The sequence below is a fragment of the Odocoileus virginianus genome, chromosome 5, assembly GCF_023699985.2.
Source record: "Odocoileus virginianus isolate 20LAN1187 ecotype Illinois chromosome 5, Ovbor_1.2, whole genome shotgun sequence".
Taxonomy (NCBI): Eukaryota; Metazoa; Chordata; class Mammalia; order Artiodactyla; family Cervidae; genus Odocoileus; species Odocoileus virginianus.
The window spans coordinates 38,560,611-38,572,691 of record NC_069678.1 but is presented as its reverse complement, the minus strand read 5'-3'; positions in this window follow the sequence as shown (position 1 = coordinate 38,572,691).

Sequence of the window (12,081 nt, the reverse complement as noted above, 5' to 3'; positions counted from 1 at the left end):
ACTCTTTGGTGGTCTTCCAGAGGATGCTGTTCTGAATGAGTCAGTACTAATGCAGCAATTTAAAATAATTCTGTTTGCCAAGTAATAGATTTTAAGAACTATGTCGTCTGAATTTCCACTTTTTTCAGCCAATGGTAAACAAATTTGCTTAAATATATGCCTTGGACTTAAAACAACTTAAAAATAACTGTTTAAGGTATATAGAATAGTTAAGAACACTAATTCAAAAAAAACCACTAATTTTGTCTGTTAAATGAGACGTAATCATTTAAAACTTCTTTGTAGACAGCAAAAAATGAGTTACAAAGAAAAAATTTTGTTGTTACTATAATAACTACAAAACTATTAGCTAAGTTCAAAGAATGAAACTCAGAAAAAAAGTCAGCTTGAGATTTAGGGCAATGTTGACAAATGAATCACATCAACTCCTTGGTTCCCTAGATTCACTGTCTATACATATAACATCAAGATAGCAAAAGCAAAAAACAACAAAAGCCCTTCAAGTCTTCTGAAAAATAATAGACGTGGTGCCTGCATATCTGGGGCCTTAGTTTTTTCATCTGATGATAAAGATAAACATCACTGCTCTTCCATGGTTGTTGTAAAGACAAGTTAATAATTCTTAAGGAAGCACTTGGTAAATATTAAGTGTGCTATTTATGCTAAGCATCAGTATTTGTGGAATACAATGCTTTAACTGGAAGCCTAAAAAGTAGATGTCTTTTATCTATTCCACAATAGGCAATAATTTCAAAAGGATTAAAGGAATTACTGGAACCAGTATTATTGGTTCCCTTTTTACCTCAGCACCAAAACGAAGTAAAAAATTCCATTTTTGGCTTATTTATTCAAAACAATGTCCAAAATGTCCACCAAAATTTGCTTTATGTTCTATTCATTATTTACAATACAGTAGAGAGAATATTTAATTTTCTTCCTTCCATTTCTCTCATCATAATTATTACTTTAATCAATATTTTGTGCAGCTCTCTTTACTAAGTAAGCAAAGGTACAAAAATAAGGCTGTGTTTAGACTTGGCATTGGAAGAAAGCTTACAAATCATCTCATCTAGCTTGCCATCAATACTGAATTTCATTTAACTACATCTCTGACAAATGACCACCTATCTAGACTGTTGAAACACTCTCAGTGAAAGGGCATCTACTATGTAGATGACAGGGACTACCTCAACTGTTTCGAGAACAACACTTTCTGATTTGAGTCCAAATTTGACTCATCAAGGGCTTCCCTTGTGGCTCAGTTGGTAAAGAATCGGCCTGCAATGCGGGAGACCTGGGTACAATCCCTGGAGAAGGGAAAGGTTACCCACTCCAGTATTCTGGAGAATTCCATGGACTATACAGTCCATGGGGTCGAAAAGAGTCGGACACGACTGAGCGACTTTCACTCACTCACTCGATTCACCAAAATCTGTTACCGTTGATGCTGTTTCTGCCCTCTAAAACAGGAAAGAACAAACCTACTCCCTCTTCCATGATCTTTCAAAACTTTGAAGTTTTCTTTTTTTGGAGGGAATTTCTTTTGTAGTTATGTCTTGTCTAGTTCCTATGTGATAAGGTTTCTGGAAAATCATAACTAGTATTCTCAGAGCATGCTCTAGTCTGTATATTACCTTCTAAACCTAAGAAATACTGAGCACTCGACTTTACTTATGTGCTTAGCTAACACTGTTTTCGGGGAAAGGTTCCCCACCTCCAGTCTTTTTTCACTTATATAGGACAAAGTATTTGATTAGCTTTTTTAGTGGCAATGTTACATCTTATCTCACAGATATTATGGGCAACTACAACTCCAAAACTATTCCATGGGTCACTTGTCAAGGGAGGTTGCCCTGATGCTGCCTTACTATATTTTTTGAAAGTAAGTTCAATTTTACTTTGTTATTTTTAACTCAGAACTTCTATAATTCCATGCTCATGTTTAAACTTGATGTAATTTGTTCTCTAATGAAACCATATTTCATCATCACTAATTTAGATGAGCCAGATTTGTATGACTTTATCCAATCATTGATGAATAAGACAAGGTTAAAGACAGAGTCCTACCCCATATTCCTAGATAATTCTATTCACTTTGACACAGTCCTGGTTTATTCTTAACCTCAGAAACCACCCTTAAATCCAGTTAACTCTATCAACGTGTAGCTAGCCTACAATTTCAATTTATCCACATGAATATCCTGATTTTTTTGCCAATTTCCTAAAATCAAGATATTCTAAACTTATGAGGATTCTTACACCTAATACTACTAGTAATAGATATTCCCTAAATGTGTACTGGTTTCTCTATGAGGCCTTCTCTGTTATCCAGACTTCAGCTCTGTGTCATATAATTTGTCACTTAATCATTGTGTGTGATAATCATTATTGTGTGATTAGAAACCTTCATATCTGAAGGTTTGAGATACAAGGCTTCATATCTGCTTATCTTTATTGCCTTCACAGTATTTGTATTTAATTTAACTGAGGGAGGAAGAAGGAAAGGAAGAAGGAAGAAAGAGAAGAGGAAGGAATGAGAGGAAGGAAGGAAGAAAAGGAAGAGAGAAGGGATTAAGAGGTTCAGGTCTTCATCTACACTGTAAACTCTGAGAAGAATCTGCCCTTTATATACTGGTTCTCTGCCCACAGTCTCATCTCAGTATGAAATCCACAGTCAGAAATCTACACCTTACATAAGGACTAAGAACAAACCTTTAGAGACCGCTGAGGATGGAGTTAGTATCATCTATGGACTGATACAAATGGATACAAAGGGATAAAAAGAAAAAGTTGAATGAATTAAAATATTACAGCAGGTTTTTAGAAGATGTGAAAAATTACAAGGCAGTGAAACAGATCTCTAGGTATGCTGAAACAGTTTTGACAGAATTGAGACCATATTGAATCAGTCTGTAAGATATTCACTGCTGACGCAGAGGAAATGGAGAGCTCACTCATGCAGATTGATTAGCTAGCAGGTTCTATACCTGGTGAATGGAAAGAGGTATTAATGAGCCCATAGTAGAAGGAAATCTCTGTCCTGGAGTTAAAGTTGGGGAGAAAGGTCAATGAAGGAAATGAGGTGAACCAGGAGGGCCAATCAATTGCAGGTCACAGTGGATCAATTACAGCCCCATCTATAAGACTCCCAACCAGAAATTCAGTGTCAACTCCCTTCCCTCTTTTTCTCTCACTCTTTTATAGGTACCAAGACCCATCAATTCTAATCCTGAAATCAGTCCTTTTCCTCTCTAGTCACAATTCCACTTCCTTAATTTAGGCCTCATTTCTAGCTTAAATATTGTGAAGGTTTTTCAACTAATTTCTATGCCTTTAGTCTTACTCTCTTATCCCAATCACTCCACAAGAATTATCTTTTAAATCATAAATCTAATCATGTCACATTCCTAAATAAATTCCTTTGATGGTTCCTTAATTACCTACAGGATAAAATTCTTGACATGGCATTGGAGGTCCTTCATTATCAAATTTCAACATATCTCTGAAACATCATTTTCTAACACTCTTCAACACACACTATACTATAGTCACCACAATGACCTCCTCAAGTTCTATACCTCTTGCCTTTGCTCAAGTTTTTCCATCTGCCTGGAAAGCCATTTCTCCTCTTTCTAGTTGATATACTTCTATTATCATTTATAGCCAAGCTGAAATGTCAAGTCCTTTTCAAAGATTTTCCCACTTCCTTAACCTCTCTTCTGAACACAGATTATCTCTTCTATGTCAGTATTCCCACAGTACTTTTCCAATGCATCTTATTTGAGACCTACTGAATTGTGAATGTCTTCATCTTTATATGCCCAAAGGTTCTCAGCAAGTGCTGAATGAGTGAATGAATAAATGATCCAGAAAACAGGTTCAGTAATGAGAAGTACAATATGACAAAAAAGGAGATGATATCTATCCTCTCAGATATAACTTTCAGTCACTCTTATACTGAGTCTTATAAAATAACATAACATATGTAATCTAAATATACATGTTTATATATTTATCTGAATGAGTTTATTTATAAATTTTATGATACTGTATTTTGATTATTTTTATTCATAACCTTTATTATTTTAAAACATTCAAATATATAGCAAGCATACCCCTTCTTATCCATCCCCAAAATATCTGTACCATGAGTTGTTCTAGGCATTGTAATTACAATGGGGAATAAGACATGCAACCTACCCTTGTAAATTTCACATTGCAGTGGCAGTGGCAATGACAGACAATAAATAAATAATCTTAAATTGTGATCCATGCTAAATACAACCCTATAATGTGATAAGAATGGATGGGCACAGGTATGGTTAGAAAAGAATTTTCAAAAAAAGTTGAAATTTGAACTGAGGCCTAAATGATGAGAAGGGGTCAGCCATGAAAACATATGGCTGAAGAGCATTTCAGGCTGAGGCAAGAGTAAGTACAAAGTCTCTGAGGAGGCAATGACCTGCTTTTGAAGATGCGTATGTCACTTGTTGGTGCTCAGTAGAAGGGCAACAGGAAAGCTGGGAAGCAGACAGAAACCATATCATGCAGGACTTCATAGGCTGTGAGAATATTCAATTTTATTTTCAATGAGATGGACATCCAAAAGACTCCATCATAGGTCATTAAATTTGTAACTAGCCAAACCATAGCAACAATCTCTTTAACATATGCTCTGATTTCCACTCCACTGCCTTAATTCAAACCATCATTATATCCTGCCTAAACTATTGAAATAACCTCCATTGGTCTCCTTGATATCAAGTTATCCCTCAATTACACTATATTATTGTCAGTTTCTTTTTTGATAAAAACAATGTTATCAAAGTATCCTCTGCTTACAAATCAGTGAAGTGTCTGCATGTTTACCCAGGTCTCAATCTTTTTTCAGCTATTTGCCATGATAGATACCATTCAAGAACAAACTATACTCCCTTTGGTGCAGAGACATTTTGATGACACCAGAATAATCTCAACTAGTGTAATGGAGAGGTAATATTTGTTAAGCTTTATATATTAGTGTTAAACATCTTCCCATTTTAGGTAAGCATTTTTAAGGGGATTATAGCCTAGAATTTAGAATTATCTTTCCCACCAAAGTTAAATTTCCTGCCTAAATTCATATAACTATGCTGGAATTCACAAAAGCTGACATAATATGGCTATACTCTAGACATTATAATTTTGTTAGAAATACCTCTTAGCACTGCTTCTGTTTATATATATAATGTACATGGAGCACTATTCATGTCCTCAGTTGATTTTACATAACTCTTCACTTAAAGCACATACACTTTAAATTTACAGTTTGATACACTTTTACAAATATATACAGTTGCATAACCATCAATCAAGGAATATCAAGAACATTTTCATTACCCCACAAAGTAACTTTGTACCCTTTCCCAGTCAGTTTTTCCAATTTAAAACCTCAAGTAACTACTAACCTACCTTTTTCTTTACAGATTACATTTGTCCTTTCTAGAGTTTCATAAAACATGATCATGCAGTACATGTGTATTTATGTGTCATGTACATATATATCCATAAATTGTTTACCCAGTATAATGTTTTTGAACTTTATTCACATTGTTGCTTGTGTCAATAATTTTTCCCTCATTCCTGAGTAGTAGTTAATTGGTTTAACCAACAAACTTTTGCATGTTTCTAGTTTGGAAAACTCAGCAGTGGCCACAGGACTGGAAAAGGTCAGTTTTCATTCAAATCCCAACGAAAGGCAATGCCAAAGAATGCTCAAACTACTGCACAATTGCACTCATCTCACACACTGGCAAAGTAATGCTCAAAATTCTCCAAGCTAGGCTTCAACAGTAAGTGAACTGAGTACTTCCAGATGTTCAAGCTGGATTTAGAAAAGGCAGAGGAACCAAAAATCAAATTGCCAACATCAGCTGAATCATCAAAAGGCAAGAGAGTTCCAGAAAAATATCTATTTCTGCTTCTTTGACTATGCTAAACCTTTGACTGTGTGGATCACAACAAATTGTGGAAAATTCTGAAAGAGATGAGAATACCAGACCACCTTACCTGTCTCCTGAGAACTCTGTATGCAGGTCAAGAAGCAACAGTTAGAACCAGACATGGAACAATAGACAAATTAGGAGAGGAGTACATCAAGGCTGTGTTTTCCTTTGTTATGTTAATTTCTTCTTTTGAAAAAATATACTTTTTCTTTTTTGTATTCCATTTTATCTCTTATTTTAATGGGTTAGGGTATCAGTTCAGTTCAGTTCAGTTCAGTCCAGTCGCTCAGTCATGTCCGACTCTTTGTGACCCCATGAATCGCAGCACGCCAGGCCTCCCTGTACCAACTCCTGGAGTTTACTCAGACTCATGTCCATCGAGTCAGTGATGCCATCCAGCCATCTCATCCTCTGTCGTCCCCTTCTCCTCCTGCCCTCAATCCCTCCTAGCATCAGGGTCTTTTCCAATGAGTCAACTCTTCGCATGAGGTGGCTAAAGTATTGGAGTTTCAGCTTCAACATCAGTCCTTCCAGTGAACACTCAGGACTGATCTCCTTTAGGATGGACTGGTTGGATCTCCTTGCAGTCCAAGGGACTCTCAAGAGTCTTCTCCAACTCCACAATTCAAAAGCAACAATTCTTCAGCACTCAGCTTTCTTTATAGTCCAACTCTCACATTCATACATGACCACTGGAAAAACCATAGCCTTGACTAGACGGAACTTTGTTGGCAAAGTAATGTCTCTGCTTTTCAATATGCTATCTAGGTTGGTCATAACTTTCCTTCCAAGGAGTAAGCATCTTAATTTCATGGCTTCAGTCAACATCTGCAGTGATTTTGGAGCCCCCAAAAATAAAGTCTGACACTGTTTCCACTGTTTCCCCATCTATTTCCCATGAAGTGATGGGACCAGATGCCATGATCTCAGTTTTCTGAATGTTGAGCTTTAAGCCAAGTTTTTCACTTTCATCAAGAGACTTTTTAGTTCCTCTTCACTTTCTGCCATAAGGGTGGTATCATCTGCATATCTGAGGTTATTGATATTTCTCCCAGTTAGGGTAGACCTCTTTGCTTTATTTTTTTCAGTTTTGCTCCAGGGTTTACAATATCATCAGTTATAGCAATTTATCTTCAAATAATATTATAGTACTTCTTAAATAATTTAAGAAATAGACAACTGTATTTATCTTTAGTCTCTATCTCAGTTCAGCAGGACCACTGGATTTTGCTTGGCTTCTCCTACATTTGCTGAGGTGCAGTAAATTCTTCTAGGAAGAAAGTAGATTTATCTAAATATAGCTTTAAAATCACACCTCACAACATAAAAATAACTCAATCCCCACAATTAGTACTGCTCAATCAATAAATGTTCAGTTCAGTTCAGTTGCTCAGTCATGTCTGACTCTGCGACCCCATGGACTGCACCACACCAGGCTTCCATCACCAACTCCCAGAGCTTACTCAAACTCATGTCCATTGAGTCAGTGATGCCATCCATCCACCTCATACTCTGTCATCCCCTTCTCCCGCCATCAATCTTTCCTAGTATCAGGGTCTTTTTCCAATGAGTCAGTTCTCTGAATCAGGTGGCCAAAGTATTGGAGCTTCATCTTCAGCGTTAGTCCTTTCAATCAATGTTCTTGATTTCCTTTAGGACTGACTGGATCTCCTTGCAGTCCAGGGGACTCTCAAGAATCTTCTCCAACACCACAGTTCAAAATCATCAATTCTTTGGTGCTCAGCTTTCTTTATAGTCCAATTCTCACATCCATAGTGTGGCCTGGGACTAAAACAAACTGAGAGGTAGGTTATGAATGATTTCCTGCATACCTGCTGTATCCTACCCTATTTCCTCATATTTAAGGGGGAGATCAGAATACCAGTGAGGAAGGTAATGTTCCAGTATGAATAAACATGACTCTAATTTTTATTTTATTCATAACATAACTCGAATAATTGCAGATCATCAGTGTGTACAAATGCTAGTGTTCAGAATCACCACCATTAATTTAAGAGTGAAAATGCAACTCTAAAACTTAGAACACCTGACTCTCAGAATCTGGCTTCCAGCAATGGCAGAGCCACATCTCCTTCTGGTTTGTTTCATTCATACCATGTTCCAACTTCAGTGAATTTACATCACTCCCAGAATGCACCATGTCTTTGCTGAACTCAACACATTTACTCCTGTGGCTTCCTCTCTCTTCTTTGTGAGGTGTCTAATTTTTGTTCTGCAAACCAATCCTCATCCTGCTTTTAAGATCCCAAACCTTGAATTCATAATTAAGCTAATGTTAAAATATTTATTGAGTGCTCTCTGTCAATTACTTTCAAAACTCTTTACCTGTATTAATTCATTTTTAAACTTACAATAACATTATACACTAAAGATAAGGAAATTAAGTGTTAAAGAACATAATACTTGCTTAATTTACAATAGAAAGGAAACAGGGATATAAATATAGATCTGTATGAGTCCAGAGCTTGTGCTTTTAACTAGGAAACATCATTCTTAAATTTTGTTATATGCTAGAATTACCTGGAAACTTTCAAAAATCGCCAAACCAATTAAATCAGAATTTCTGGGAGGATGACTCAGACATTACCTTTTGCTAAAATCCTGCAGGTAATACTAATGTGAAGTCAAATTTGAGAATCTGTGTATTACCCTTCAACTTTTCTTCAAATGAATTTGGTATTGGTCAAAGAGGACTTAAGAAAAAGCAAAAACTAAGTAGATTAGACCGGAATTTAGCATTTACCAACTGCTTATAACATGTAGAAATCAACTACTCAAAGCCGTTTCAAAACCAAGCACCAGGCAACTGTTGAGTGGTTGAAGAGCAAAAGTCTACCATTAAAGAAATAATTAAATATGCCTCGCTTGTTATTGTGGTTGGCTGATTCTGAGTTACTGTTCCCTAGGCATTGCAGGATACCATAAAGTAAATAAGAGATATTACAAAACTGCTTTGCAACGGTAAATATAAAATAGAGTACTGTTAGATTGCTAAATACAAGCACTGAGCACTGCACACTGCTAATAACCTTTGAAGGAAAAGGTGAATCTGGGTTCAGCATGGCAGAGAAATTTCCATTCACCAATCCATAATTATGGGGTTCTCACGGCAAAAATACTGGAGTGGTTTGCCATTCCCTCCTCTAGTGGACCATGTTTTGTCAGAACTCTCCACTGTGACTCATCCATTTTGGGTGGCCCTGCACGGCATGGCTCATAGCTTCACTGAGTTATGCAAGCCCCTTAGCCAGAACTAGGCAGTGATCCAGTTGGATGGCATCCTTGATTCAAAGGACACAAACTTGGGCAAACTCCAGGAGACAGTGAGGGACAGGGAGGCCTGGCATGCTGCAGTTCATGGGGTCACAAAGAGTCGGACACAACTTAGCTACTAAACAATACCAATAATCCATAATTATCAGGGAATATAGAATTTAAATATTGGATGAGAATATGATTCTTTCAAGTCTTGTGTCCTGGCTGCCTCTAAGAATAGACTGTGCCCAGTGATTCAGTAGAACTTAACATATACACACACCCACCCATCTCCCCCTCATACACACACTGTGTTTCTATTCACTTGCTTAGAACAGAATTCTTCCAGGTCCCAATAGGAAATCAGCTGCAGGATTAGAAATAATGAAATTCGATTAACTCCCTAAATTGATTTGTATGTTTACAAATACTAATGTATCTAAACTCTGCCTGTTTATCCCTCGATCAAATTCTGAGATACCTAGATTTACTTAGCATTATTAGAATTCAACCAAGATGACACTTTTTAACATCACGATAATGAGACACTTTTCCTATAGAGAGCAAAACTGCTTTTGAGAAACTTAAGTATTTCTTCATTCTTGTTTTGTCTTGTGAAAAAAAAATGTACCAATGTTCAACAGCATGTTATTAATATCCACTTAATATCCCCATTTTCCAGTTGGGGGCTGGATACATCAGGATAGAGTAGATTATGTTGTGGTAGCAATAATCCCTCAAATAATGGTGGCTTCAGACAGCAATAGTTAGCATTTTACATACACTACCAACCATTGCAGATTAGCACTGCAGGCTTTAGGTTCATAGTTCACAAGGATTTGAGTTGATGGAAGGATGCTTCAAAGGTGCTGGTAACCACACCAAAATTAAAGAGAGGGTTTATTTAACTACCCTCCGAGTCCTTAAGCTTTAACCCAGGACTAATTTCTATTTACACTTCTTTGGACAAAAGGACCAAGAAAATACCAACTTACCATGTGTTTAAAAAGAAAACCAGAAAAATTTGGTAAACAGAACTGATGACTACTGGAAACTGTCTTGATTATCAAACATTTGATTCATAATCATTCTTACATGCAAAACACATCTACACATACCCAGGAGAAACAACTCAAATTTTTCATTGATTACAGCATCAAACTCAAAGTCCAGGATCTTGGGATAACGCAGAGTGGTCTCTTTATCATTCATCATCACTCTATCCAGGAAAGGAAAAGCAAAGGGCACACAGGAGTTACTGGTCCATGACAAATCTAAAATCCTAGACAGATATTTTGAGGGTCCCTATCCTACAGTGAAGAATATTCCTTGATTAGTCCCTGATGACTTCCCTGTCCATGGTTCCCTGTGGTCCTTGGATTTATCTTCTCAGTTTGTTCCTTTCTATTATACTCTTTGGCCACATAAAAAATAAGCATCAGAGAGGGGCCTATTGGGGATTGAGCAGCTTTTTCAACCCACTTCCTGATCTTAGACAGTTTTAACTGCAAGAATCATTTAAATCTTGAGCTTTTCTAGGTGTGTGATTTTTCTGTTAGTACCCGATATTTTTAAATTTAATTAGGCCTCTTATCAACTTTCTTCTGATAATTTTCATATGTCAATAATTGTACCTATGGTTCTTTTCTAGACAATATTCTTAGATTTGATCTATTACTTTATTTTGCCACTTCCAACTCTCTCGTCTTAACTGCTGATACCTTGGGGTATCAGGTTTTCATGGAAGACCCACAACTTCAATTTCTTTTCTCTTAGCCCCTTTTGTTCAGTTGAAAGCATTTACAGGATGTAAGCTTGATCCATCCAGAAGCTTTAACAATAGGTGGCCCTTGCAACAATAATAAGAATTTCTTATTCTTATGTTTTACTATTTGGATTGGAAAGCAATCAGGCAAGATCTTGAGTTTTTAGAGTCTCTCTGTTTCCTTTCTATTCCTGCTTGCAAATTTACAAAAATTTTCAGAAAAAAAAAATTAGAATAACTCAGTCTTTCTTGTATGCTTTGCAGAACACATCCAATAATAGCAAACCCACCCTAGCCAGTCCCACATATTTTAGCTTATTTGTTACAGCAGCATCCCAAATTCTAGCTACCAATTCTTATGGCAGTCAGGGTAGACAGGTTTATACACCAAACTCAAAAACAACTCCAAATCTCAGTTGGAGTTAGAAGGGAGAAAGGTGGGTGGGGGCAGGGAATAGCGGCTGTTTCCTTTTCAAGCTGTGTAAGCATCACAGATAGTCAGGGATATCCATTCATTGCTCTCATTCAGGGCCCCAGCCACTACCTCAGAAGTCGCTGATCATCACTCTCAGGCTTAAAGAGAGAACGTGCTAAATCACATACCAGCTCGCAAAGAAATCACCCAGAAGGGCCATGTATCACAGAAGCCAAAGTAAGCCACATGGCCACAGTTAACTCTATGGGAGCTGGAATATGCCCAGAAGGAAAACTGGATATACTTAATGAACAACTTGGATTATCACAGAGGAGGACTTAGAGGAAAAGATTTAGTGACTTAATTAATAAGTGATAAAATAGCTCAGCAAATCAAAGGAAGAAATGCTCTTCCCACCATCAACTTAAACTCAGAGAGTTTCTAGATTGTAGATACTATATAAAACCAACAATGTAAAGGAACAGTTTTTGACAGTAACAGTTTTTTGACAGCTTCCACTCAAAAGGGAAATATAAAATCACTGTTATATTTTAACAAAAATAATTTTTTTTTCATTTCCATCTCTTCTATTTACCAGAGGAGAGGACTTATTCTGAGAAAATTTCTTAAATAAAATAATT